This window comes from Anastrepha ludens, chromosome 5 (genome assembly GCF_028408465.1).
Source record: "Anastrepha ludens isolate Willacy chromosome 5, idAnaLude1.1, whole genome shotgun sequence".
NCBI classification, from domain to species: Eukaryota; Metazoa; Arthropoda; class Insecta; order Diptera; family Tephritidae; genus Anastrepha; species Anastrepha ludens.
Window position 1 is genome coordinate 75025040 of NC_071501.1, and position 13143 is coordinate 75038182.

The following is a 13143-nucleotide window of genomic DNA, read 5'->3' on the forward strand; positions in this document are numbered from 1 at the left end:
AGGGGAATGTGTAAATTGCAGAGTAGAAAATAGTCAGTTTATATGAATTACTCATACGCCCCCACTTCCGTTAAGTATTTTTTTATTCGATGAAGGGATGTGGCTAATTTTGTTAATATTAAATTATTTAGAGAATTTTTTCGACGAACTAAATATGAGAAAGTAGTTAGTTAAATATGTAACAGTTGTGCTGAAGGTTTTGCTTCATTCAAAATACACATTTTTATTCAAATAAACTAGAAATTAAAAATATTTCTATAAACAAGTTTTTTTCTATGCCGCGAAAGCGTTTAAAATTTAGATAAAAAGATATTTGAATCCTTAAGTTCTAACTTCATGTAAAGGGGTACATATTTAAAAGTTGAACTCAAATGCCGCTGAATTCTTTTGCCGCATCTTTACTCAAAAGAAGCGACGCTCTTGCGATGTTCCCCGCTGCAGGAAATCTAACCAGTTCTGGACTATTTCATTAGAGTTCCTTTGCGCTTATGGATATTCAATTAGGGGACCTAATTAGAGGGACCTACACTTTCAAGCCGACTCCGAACTGCAGATATTTTTTATGAGCAACTTTTTCATGGCAGAAATACACGCGGAGGTTTGCCATTGCCTGCCGAGGGGCGACCGCTATTAGAAAACTGTTTTTCTAAATTTAGTGTTCTCTCTGTGAATTCCGAATGGTAGTCACACACCAACCCATTCGGCTACGACGGCTGCTCAGCCAAATCGCTCAAGAGAAAATTGGCACAGTAAAATCCACGAATATTAAATCATGGATCTCTGATACTTCTTGGGAATGTACAGCTGTACTGCATAGTTGACCGCCTAACCAACCAGCAGAGTACCGCCTCGCCAACCAATCAGAGATTCTAATAGTGCTCTGCTGACCTCCAATGATGACCAGATTCGTAGATGGAAAGTGAATCTAGCTTCGAAGTAGGTAACACAACAACCAGCCACAAAATAACAACATCCTGGCATAGTTTAGTGGAGATCAAGAATGCAATCAAAAAGCTGAATCTCAACAAAACCGCGGGCGAAAATAGCATACAGCTAGAACTACTGATCGCCGACCCGGAAGTTTCAGCGGAAAGGCTGGACAATGAAAAGCTGCCTCCGTCCTGGGCAAAAGGCATCATCGTTAAGCTGTCCAAGAGAGGCGATTTGCGGGACTGCGGCAACTGGCGAAGAATAACCCTGCTCAAAGCCACCTACAAAATTGTAGGCACGATCATGCAAGGCAGAATCCAAGATATAGAACGCTCCTTAAGGGACGAACAAGCTGAATTTCTCACTCACCGAAGTGGCAGTGCTTCACAACGGCAACATCAGCAACCCATTCACCACCAACTCAGGCGTAAGGCCAAGTTGTCCCTTGTCACTTCTTCAATTTGCCATAGTCCTAGACGACGTTATGAACCGATTGACCCTGCCCAAAGAGGCACCAGATGAAGTTTCACCAAACATCTTGAGGACCTGAACTTCACCGATGACATCTGCCTCCTCTCTCTTTGTATTCTACGAAAGACGTCGTAAGTTCGAAATTCGTAGAGTGCCATCACTGACTTCATTTGCGCCATCTCGCAAATTTAATTTTTTTAAGTAATAAAGTCACTCACACATTATTTGGTAGAGATACGATTTTTTTGTAATATTTTTTTGTAATCACAACATATTGCAAAAATGGAAAAACCGTTCATTATTTATTTGTGATATTTAAAGTGAAAAACATGTCAGTAGATAAAGTGCATTTACGACACTGCATTTTGTATGAGTTCCAAAAAGAAAGCAACGCATCGGTTGAATGTAAAAATTTATGTGCGGTATTTGGAAAAGATATTGTAAATGCTCGTACTTGTCAAATATGGTTAGCAAATTTTCGTTCCGGGGATCTGAACCTCCAAGAAAGTGATCGATCTAGACGACCTGCCAAGGTCGGTAATGATGTTTTGGAATCCCTGTTGGAAAATAATCCCCATTTAACTAGAAAATTGCAGAAGAATTTGTTATTCATCATACAACTGTTGGAGATCACATTAAATCTCTTGGGTTTGTCTTAAAGCAAAGTGTTTGGGTTCCACATGAGCTAACGGAAAAGAATTTGTCTAATCGTGTAAGAATGTGTCCATCACATCTAGTTAGATACAATGTGGAGCCGTTTTGGACAAGCTGATTACTGGAATTAGAGGTAGAAAGTAGAATTTTGCGAGAATATTAAGAAAAAAAATGTTACAGCGAACCAGGGGCATCATTAGCAACAGTTCCAAAACTAAGTGTCCGTCAACGAAAGGTACTGCTTTGTTTGTGATGGAACAGGATAGCTCCAGTGTACTACGAGTTGCTGAAACTTGGAAAAACCATCAACGCGGAACTGTACTGCAATCAGCTGGATTAATTAAATGCAAATATGAAAGAAAAAGGCCTGCATTAACGTCCAGAAAAGGAATAGTGTTCCACCCCAATAATGCTCAACCGCATACTGCAATGGTGCCACAACAAACACTGAATGCCTTTATCTTCAAAGCCGACCACATATTTTCGATGACGTTCAAATCCCGTGATTGTGCAGGTGTTTCAACAATGTGGAGACATATATATTTTAACCAAATTTATATTATTTGTGACTTGTGGTTAGGGTCGTTATCTTGATAAAAACCTTACCAAATTGTATTGCAGAAGTTTTAAATAAACGTATTTGTTCATTGCTTCTTCGATAAAGGTCACATTTCCAACTCTATTTGATGACATGTATGCCCAAACCATGGCGTTCCCAACACAGTGTTATATAGTCCCTCGCAAATTTGGAATTTGAGCTACGTATTGGCCTCGCACTATATAAAATGTCTGCCATCTGGTCTAAATAAGTTTGTTTTTATCTCGTCTGCAAAAAGTGCTGGGGTTGTATTTATATGGTCACACGCAAAATTAAATATCTTATTTATATTCTGTGCACTTACGAAAGGTTTATTACGGGCTATTCTACCATTTAAATTTGGTTCCCTCAATATTTTTCGAACACTTTCTGTATGGCAAGCCTTACCTAAATACTTTTTAGCTTACTTTTATCTTTGCAATTAACTTTCGCATGTTGCTGAATTTTTATTCACTTGACTATTGCTTTACCTGCTCTGTTTTATGCCAACCTCACTCTACATACTCTCGCATACCAAAAATATAATTTCGCTTGTTGAATACGATCGGTTGGTGGAATCATTATAAAAAAATCCAGAATTTGAGCAGGGTGCTACTTAATAGCAAATAGAGAAGCGGAAGAGATTTTGAAAAAATATTATAAAAGGCCTAAGACGGCCTATGACCGCTAATTTTCCTTACAAAGCGTCATCCGCTTCCTATGAGTTAAAGGCATTTCTCAATATTTCAGCCGCATTTGAAGTATTCTTAAATTTTGCTACCTTTTTCCATATACTATATTACTAGCAAAAGAACTCATTTCAGGAAACTAATTGAATGATAGGAACTAAATAATGATAAAAAATATTTTTTCATTCTAAAATTTGTTATTTGCTTCATTACAGCTGCATTTAATAACACTAGTTTCGAGTTCCCATTGATTCAGTGATGGCAAGTCGTAGCGAAAGATTACATTCGTAACTTTTCTCCTACAGGCTCAGTGAAAAGGCTGATTGTTTAGAAATATGTAAATATATAAAGCGCAGCACTGACTATGAGGCATTCAGCCGTTTCCGCAGTACCACCACCATAAACACACAGAGAAGACTATCCTTGTAGCGTTGGATATATCGAAGGCTTTCCATACACTCAGCCATTCCACGCTAATATTGATGATAATCAACAGTCGACCCTGCCTCCAGGACTGAAGAGGTGGTCCTCAACTGTGGTGTGGTCGACAATCGTCTTTCATTTTGCGAAACCAAAAATCAAAACAGATGAGAAAAAATCAAGGTGTGCCGCAGGGTGGTATCCTATCATGCTTGCTTTCGACTTCTATGCTTCATAGCTTCCCCCAAACACCAGAAGCAGTTTAATTAGGTCTGGTGACTAGTCGATAATGCCGTCTGATAATGTTATGTCTCATATCTCACCAACCTTTATCGCTTTTTTACTGCGAATAACCTACAGCTTTCCCCCACTAAATCCACGGCGATCCTATTTACCACCTGAATGAAGGAAGTCAAACTGCAGGTAAAGGTGAAAGTCTGCGATACACCAATACCGAACGTAAACAGTCCCAGTCGTTTCCACAGTTTTCTCTTGGTTCACTAAAGTCCAAAACCACAACAATATCCTTGGGGCAAAGACAAAAAAATTTTGTTTTGCGACATTTAAAGCAATTGGCCGGTCGAATCTAAATTGCGATAGGTCCGTCTGATCACCTGGCACTAGTAATTCACAGTATACTAAGCCTCAAAACTGTCAGAATATAGCCAACAAAGACAGCCACAGAATACCAGCTGATGCCTCTCCGGCAACATTCCCACAACGAAGCTACTATACCAGTTAAGGAGTATATTAAGATGCTAATCAAATAAATTGTGCAGCTTTGTTACTGTAGGAACGACGCTTGCAGGCACTTGCTGGAGGACAGATGAGGCATCTTTTCAACTATATTAACAAGATCCAGGATCGAACACATCTGCAACTACTGGATCAGTCAATTTATAGTTAGGCATTAAAAGACATTCATTGGGAATCTCTGCCGTCATCACTGTCCAACCTCCAACCATCGCAGGCCATGAGCTCCAACTGCCTCGTGAGGTGCGCATTACTTTGGTACAATGACGTTCTGGAAATTGTAGCCGATTAAACTCCAACCTATGCTGAATCGACCGCGGCCGCCGTAGCCGAATGGGTTGGTGCGTAATTACCATTCGGAATTCATAGATAGAACGTTGGTTCGAATCTCGGTGAAACATATTAAGAAAAACATTTTTCTAATAGCGGTCGCCCCTCGGCAGGCAATGGCAAACCTCCGAGTGTATTTCTGCCATGAAAAAGCTCCTCATAAAAATATCTGCCGTTCGGAGCCAGCTTGAAACTGTAGGTCCCTCCATTTGTGGAACAACATCAAGACGCACACCACAAATAGGAGGAGGAGCTCGGCCAAACACCCAAAAAGGGTGCCCGCGCCAATTAAATATAATATATATATCCTGAATCGACCCCGACATACTCAATATAAGTCCGGCATGAGAAGGTACCTCACACTAAACTAACACTTGGTTGGATGCTCCCTTAAGCCCACTTACGTAACACTCTGCCCTCTTTGGACCCAATCCGTCGAAACAGCATATTTCTTGAGTGTGCCGTTAGATGAGATAGACGATGGTGACCGCTGAGAGCAAAGTCTACAACAACAACAATAGGCTTTCAGCCGAATTTTACTTTTATTGAATTTTACTGTGTCAGTGATACAACGCATCGATCGAAGATGTTAGAATAATTAAGCCGTAAGTATTTTTTAGGTCAAAATTAGCCAAATCAGTTTATTCCAAATCATTAACAAAAATTTGGAATTTTTCAGTAGTTTACATATTAGCGAAATGTGTGCAAAAATATACATACTGTGAACATAAGCAAACTATTAAGGAAGTTATTTCCAAGTACAAAAATCGAATCAACAAAAACCTTGGGCTACCTACACCTTTTCAATGTCGAATTAGAATTGAAGTCTATTGATCAATTGAAACTAAACTTCACACCCTTCATTCACCTTATTTTCCTTGCAATTGTATCACAAAAGATGAATTTAATTTCTTCGTCCAAGTGTGAACACTTTCTGGACAACCATCCTAACCTAACCTAGCACCTTGTGCTCTGCAAAATTATTTCTATTCCTATTCCTTTGGAAAGCCCCTATACCACATATTTAGCATCAGCCTATGCACACAGTGCCTGTTCTGATCTCGAAAGTTGAAAAATTAGATATTTCAAAGGTATAAATATCTGTGGCTAAGCACTTAACATAAGTCACTGCAAGCATATGCACCTACATACGTCATATATCACATTTACATGTTCAATTAAACTCATGTCCACCCACACCATTCATGCTCTTATCGACCAAAAACTTCAATATCTTTGCAAGAGCCCAACAGCCATACTTTTTGCACACGGCATAACTTTCGGTTTTTGTTGTCATCACTATATGCGTTTTTATTTCTAAATTTTTTGCGCCCCTTACAAACAAATGTAAAAGGCAATAAAGTGCTGAAGCAAGCACTTACGGATTAATGTAATACGAACGCTAAAAAATTTAACTCCAACCGCCAACCATATAACATAGTGCCGCACAAAATGAACAACAATGAAGAAAAAAGTCGCAATCCTTACGAACGCCTTATCAGCAACACTGACACTGAGTTTCTTATCGACAATGCGTCGGCTCGCCCAACCACTTACACTCGTACTCCTATGCTGTGTGTACGAGTGTGAACGAGTGCGTTTGTTGTTACGCTGTGAAATAGGCCGACAGCGGCAACGATGTTGAGGACGAATATGAAAAACGACAAGCACGACGACGCTGACGCTGACGGCAATTTTGTTGATGCTGACGAGGACACAGCAGACGATAGCCGCCTATCAGTTAGTAGCTGTTGATGGTAAGACTTTTTTTCAAATTTTTTTGTGCATTCGGCCTCCACTTTATAAAAGGCGCGTAAATTACGAAGCCGCAACGCATTCGCTCAACAAGTGGCGCCAAAGAAGCAACTAACCGCTGAACGGAATTATCTAAACTGACGAATTAAAAAGTGAAAACGTAACGGCAAAAACGGAAGTGTAACACGGGAATTATACGCCTAAAAGCATGCGTGTATAAACAGCTAACGGTTGGAAATTCGTATTCATATTTAAAAAGGTGAATATAAAATGGTGTAAGTTGCACTTGAAGCCATATGGGGAGGCTAAAGTCAAAAATATTGTGTAAGTTCATCGCTTATGGAAAGTGAGTTTGCAAAAATAAGTTTTGGGGAAAAATTCTATGCAAATATTTTGTTGTGTCATGCCAAGCTAAATAAAAAAAAAACTAAGCAATCAGCTAAGTATGAATTCACTCACAAGATGATGTACTTATAAAATCTTTAAATGCCTAAAGTGGACTGTTTTTGACAAGTGAGATTGTGGCACGCTGTCTTGAGCAGCCCAAAATACAAATATGCATAATATTAACGCACATGTGCTCCTATAACGATAAGTGGGTACTTTTTTTTTCCAAATTTTAGTTGACCGTGATGCAAATATTTTCTTTTTTCCGGCGAAATCATATAATTTTTTATTGTTGTTGTATTGCGTATGGTAAATTTATGATATTATTTTCTGTGCAGCTGCAATTGATTGCTGCCTGTCGTGCATTGAACTGAAATCCTTCAAATCACTCGATTCAACAACAATTCCTTCTTTTATTTCTTTTTTTGGAATTGTTTGTGCAAGACACTCACACATACAAGCTAGTCAAATCAACTATGTTTTCACATATAAATGTATGCGTATGTGTAACAGTAATGTTAGCTATTTTTTTAGAATTATTTTATCTTGATTTCTCTTAGTCTATTGCATTGCTGTAAGGTGTATCTTTTAGCTGACTCATTGAACAGCTTATCAAATTTCCCCTATAATTAGTGAGACTGCGATAATTATCAAGAACAGTCTTCAAAATAAGACAAGTGGAAATAAAAAAATCACATATCTGATTTTATTTAAGCGTTCAACCCTCATGGAGATGGCAGAAAATAAATTAACACTAAATCTTAGCTATTGAAAAAAAAAACTATATTGGAAATCGCTGCAAATATCAAAAACGTTAGTGTCTATAAGTAAATGGGATTAGATTAACTTGGCTAACCAATACAAGCCATAACTACTTCCTAGTGTTTCGAGGGGATTGTTTAGAGACCCAGGCTTTAGTTTCTACTCGTAATCCATATATTTACGAGTTTCACTAAATTGTTATATTAATAATTTGATCCGCAAACTCCTTCAATTGTTGGTAAAGCGTATAACCAAAGTCGTAATCTTTGCGGTGTTCTTTCAAGAGCTGGAGAATTCAAAATGATAATACAAAGCAGAAATACACCGCACGAAAATATTGTTTGGGGAAAAAGAAATCCACTATTTTCTCGGTAAATGGCTGTAGTGATCGATATCTCATAAAGTATCTATCAAACAATTTAAAGTTTATGCTCGTTTTCAAGTTGTGAGTTACAGCGGGTTAACAATGGAGGTCAACAAAGAAAACACTCGATCCAGTTTACAGTTTTTCTTTGATAAAGGCCGCTGAAATTGTGAATGGTGTTTGTGGTGCGAATACTGTAACAGCTAATTACGTGCAATTTTGGTTTCGTCGATTCCGTTCAGGCATTTTTGATGTTAAAGAATATGTCGATAATGTCGAAAATGTCGACAAATCACAGAAATAATCGAAGTTTACCGTCATATTAGTAGTCGGAGCATCGTCCAGCAGCTGAAGATCGGCCATAAGATAATTTCAAATAAATCATTTGCGCAAAAATGTTATGCAAAAACAATGGATTTCTTTTCCAATTTCCATTTACAAGTCGTAATCTATCGGGGTTTTTTTTAGGACCGAAATGATTATGATGATAGTAGATACTAAAGCATCGTCCACTCTTAATTTAAAAGTTGCTATCCGTCGTGTGCAACAAATTTTGCAAGTGAATTGTAGTCTAAAATATCTGAAACGAGTACCTAATACTAAGTTAACCACACGACACAAACAGGTCAGACTGGCATTTGCAGAAAAGTACCAATTTTGGCAAGATCAATAGGAAAGAGTAATTTTTCTCGACGAAAAAAGTCAGTCTGGGCGTACCAGTTGGTTCCAAAATGTATTGCCATGATAAATGCCGGAAAAAAGAGGTGTAAACCATTAGTGTGTAAGGAAAAATTATTATGTGTTTCATACCTACAAAAATGGATAGAACTTCTAGACGAAGTATTTATTATTATTATTTTTTTTTTAATATAAATTCGAAGAGGAGTGGATTTTTCAGCTTGACAACGCAGCCGTTCATGCGTCCAAAGCAAGAAAATAATTCTTGGCAGCGAAAAATATACCAATTTTAGAATGCCCAGCGTGCAGCCAATTTGGAAGCGTTGTTTTGGCATTAATACTATTCAGAAAGGCTTCAACAGAAATGTTAACACAAAAATAATATTTCGGAAATAAATATAATGCCAATTCAAAAAAGCTCTTTTTCGATGGAATCAAATAACAATTGACAAAGCGTTCGAAACAACTTAACAAACAGGATTATCAATTACTCAGCCATGCATGGGTTTTGCGCAAGGTTTGGCCATCCGAAGTAAATTTGTGAGAGTAAGTTCGACTGTCACGTCAAAGAAGATTCAGCAGCACAATTCTGCTCGCTCATTTCACACGTATTCTTGCGTTCTTCCAATCAGCCGACGGCAACGAAGTAACATGGATGAGGGATTCCTTAATTTTTTCATATATCACCAACACAATCTCCATCACATCCTCTGTTACCTCAGAAAATCACCTGATTTTTTCAAATTGGCTGAGAGCCGGTTAACGATCTGATGTGGGATACACTTTCTGAATTCTTTCAAGGGTTGTGAGAAGAAATTTTTTTTTTTTTTAATTTTTATTGCGCCTAGTTCATAAATATTTACAAATGACTAACAAGCAACTTAATTATGACAACATTGCATAATTTTCATTCTGCATAGCGTAAAGCATTTTATGGAAGTATGAGATCGCTCGGTTTAGTGCATCGGAGTCTTGGTATTAATCCGTCGGTTTTAATTAAATTATTTGCTTCTTCATTGATGTGGTTTATTATTTTTTCTTTATGGACCACTGCGAAGAAAATGAAACACAATATCATAGACTGAATTGTGTGTGCTGAAAATGTGTCTGCTGTCAAAAACCTTCTGTCATATAACGTTTTTGAAATAAAACAAGGCCTAACAAAGAAAAGAAAACACGTTTTTTTTCTTTGTTCATCAATGTAATTTCCATCAGGAGCAACGCAATCATTTCAGCCCCGCTCTAACATTTCAATACCACTTTTGTATAACGATTTATCTTTTGCCTCAAAGTAGGTCTCAGTTTCAGCGATAACCTCTTCATTCGAGCAAAATTGCTTACCGGCGAGCATTTTTTTATGTCTGCGAACAACCAGTAGCCGCTAGGAGCCAAATCTGGCGAATACGATGGATGTAGGAGCAATTCGAATTTAAATTCATGTAGTTTTGCCATTGTTTTGAATCATCAACACGTTCTTGTTTTTGGTCAACAGTGAGCAAACGCGACACACCTGAACAGAGCTTTCTCATAGTCAAATGCTCATGCAAAGATATCTTTTGATATCATTACAATGTCAGCTAACTCACCCAATTTCCCTTTTCAATCACTTAAAACGATTTTTTTTATGTTTTCTGGTGTTACCGCTTTATTTGGACGTCCACTGCTTTGTGCACCATCGGTGTCTCCTCAACCACGTTTGAAGTCAGCAAACCATCATTTTATTGTTGTTTCTGATGGAGTGGAGACTCCGTAAAACTTTTCAAGCCATTGCTTTGCCTGAACGGTATTTTTCTTCATCAAGAAGCAGTGTAAAATCAAACATGAAAATATTTTTAATACATCGTTTTGATGTATAGCATAATAACTCACGAACTAATAAATAGAATATCATACAATTTCAACAGCTGCCTTTTTAGGGTTAATACTAACTAAAAAATAGGTGAATGCAATAAAACTACTGGCATCTATATGTTAGACTCGCGGAATTTCAGCCAATGTGCTATATGTAATTGTTAAAGCCGTAACAGATTACAGAAAGAAACTAAATTTTTACATGTTTTATTCAAAAACAACATTTAGGCGCTTATTATGAAATACTCTTTACTTATGTAGCTAAGCTCTGATGTACTATAACTTTCTCAAATTGAAGGATATATGTGGATGCATATTAGAGTAGTTCAAAAAAAGCATTTATTTGATGCTACTTCCTCAATGGCCAGAAGAATTAGACACCTATTTTTTACTTATTTTTCTCTAATATTTACCTGGTCACCAACGCTGTGAAAACTAGCAGGAAATTTCTATAAGACAAATGCTATATAATTTTAATAGTTGGATATTATTTAATGTACTCTTTTAATATCCATTTACAAATGTTGAAAAATTGATATTCTATGCTTTATTTAAAAAAAAATTAATATTTATTTTATTTAAAAAATGTATTTTAATACAATATTTATTTTAAAACTAATTTTTTACTTAATTTTCATACAAATTATATATAACAAATTTAAACTACTTATCATAGGGTTCCTAGAAATAATATTTTAAATAATTTTTTTCTTTTTCCTTTTTTTGGTATTATGTCAATAAGGAGATTGACACCTTTTAGTCAGTTTCCCATTATACCACGAATTTGTCTCAAATATTTTGCTTCAGCTGTCTAATTGTATTTGCTTTATTTATGGGATTAGGGGTAGTCAGAGGCCAGAAAAAATTATGATTTTTAATAATTATTGTTTGCTAGTCAATTGCTTTATTTTATATTACAAAAACATAGCATTAATACATCATGTTCCGACTTGACTTTAGCAAAATTTAGAAAAAAAAATAATTGTAAAAGTTATCGCTGTTTATGTGGAGCCCGTTTCTTCAGAAGTCCCTTGCGGTGATCATACCAAGTTCTTGGAGATTCATCTAAAATCAATCGAACAAGAGAAATTAGTTTTTTAATAGATAATCTTGTACCTGTTCGAAGCTCCTTTTTTTCAAATGGCGGCCTCAGGAAATATTTTTCAGATTTTCGAGAAAAAAACCGACAGTTAAATGTTTAAAAAAAATTTGATTGGTCACGATGTGTTTCCAAAGCAGTCGCGCCAATTAAGAAGAAGTTTACATTTTATTGAAATCGACCAGGCAGTTTTTAAGTTACAGTGATCACCAGTTCAAAATATATAGTTTTGAGAAAAACGCATTTATACAATAGTTTCGCTATCGATTTATGTAGAGTTATACGAATTATTTAACTACTTACACTATGTCATCTATTCCTGGGCCATATAATAGTTATTCAGCCGTCATAGCAGCTGCCAGAATATCGATTTGCTGTAGCATTCAACCTTCTCGAGTGTTACCGTTAGCGCGCTTATCTGCCACTTTCATGCGTGGAGCAACCAGCTACTTGTTCTCGAACGCCCCAGAGCGACCGAGCGTCAATTGTTGAATAACTCGAAAAGTATTTGTCAGATTCAATTCAAATTTTCATACAACATTTTTAGGATATTATACTTTAAGAAAATGTAAAAAAAATCCCCTTTTTTGAAAATTCCCCTTATATTAACTTTAAATTTTAAATATCCTCATAATACAGTTGGGCACAGTTAAATCTGGTGATCGAGGTGGGCACGGATAAACGGCGTTTTCGTCAAAAATTTTACTTAGCAATGTGAGCAGTCGCTACACCTCGTTGTGACCACAAATTGTGATGCTGCGCCGACGTTAGCGACAAAAAATGGTCGATCATTACTTTGTTGGAAGCTCCAGAAATCATTTTGGGTACTTCATTCTCATGCTCGAAGAAATATGAGCCAATAATACTTTCTGCCATAACATCGGTCCAAAATGCGCATCACTCTTAAAACCCCACAACTACAGTTTTTTTTTGCTGACACAAGCACTTAAAGAGCCGCGCTTCATTCGACTACTCGTATTAATTTAAATATTGACAATAATTTCACTCCTTCATGACAATTAATCGTTGACAAGAATGCACATATAAAATTTCGCAGAATTAAGTTATCACTTGCAGAAAGCAAAAAAACTCATTTATAGTAGAAAAGTTATGTGTTCTTGGCATTAGTTGGCCTTATTTGACCCGCAATATATGTAGTACTAAAAGCTCTGTTTCTTCTCACGATTTGTTACTTGCTGTCATAAGATCCTAATGCACCAACAAAACGTTGCAACGATATTAATTAAAAATATATGATAAGGAATTTTTTTCTTCCTAACCCATCCTAGCATCCGCCACACAAAAGGCGGCGACTATTTTCCTGTTCTATTTAAGGCACAGTGCAATTTGTAAACAAATTAAACAAAAATGTTGCTACTTTTTACTGGAATTGTTCTTTTATTACTTTTTAAGCCTCTTTGAA

At 36.7% G+C, this 13143-nt stretch overlaps 1 protein-coding gene across 1 annotated transcript in view; it reads left to right on the forward strand.

Moving 5' to 3' along the window:
• Positions 1-6672: 6672 nt before the first annotated feature.
• LOC128863466 (uncharacterized) overlaps positions 6673-13143 on the forward strand; it is a 54714-nt gene continuing 48243 nt past the window's right edge. The window contains exon 1 of the mRNA XM_054102631.1: positions 6673-6838. The gene's annotated coding sequence lies outside the window, so the exon portion shown is untranslated. The remainder of the gene's footprint in view (positions 6839-13143) is intronic.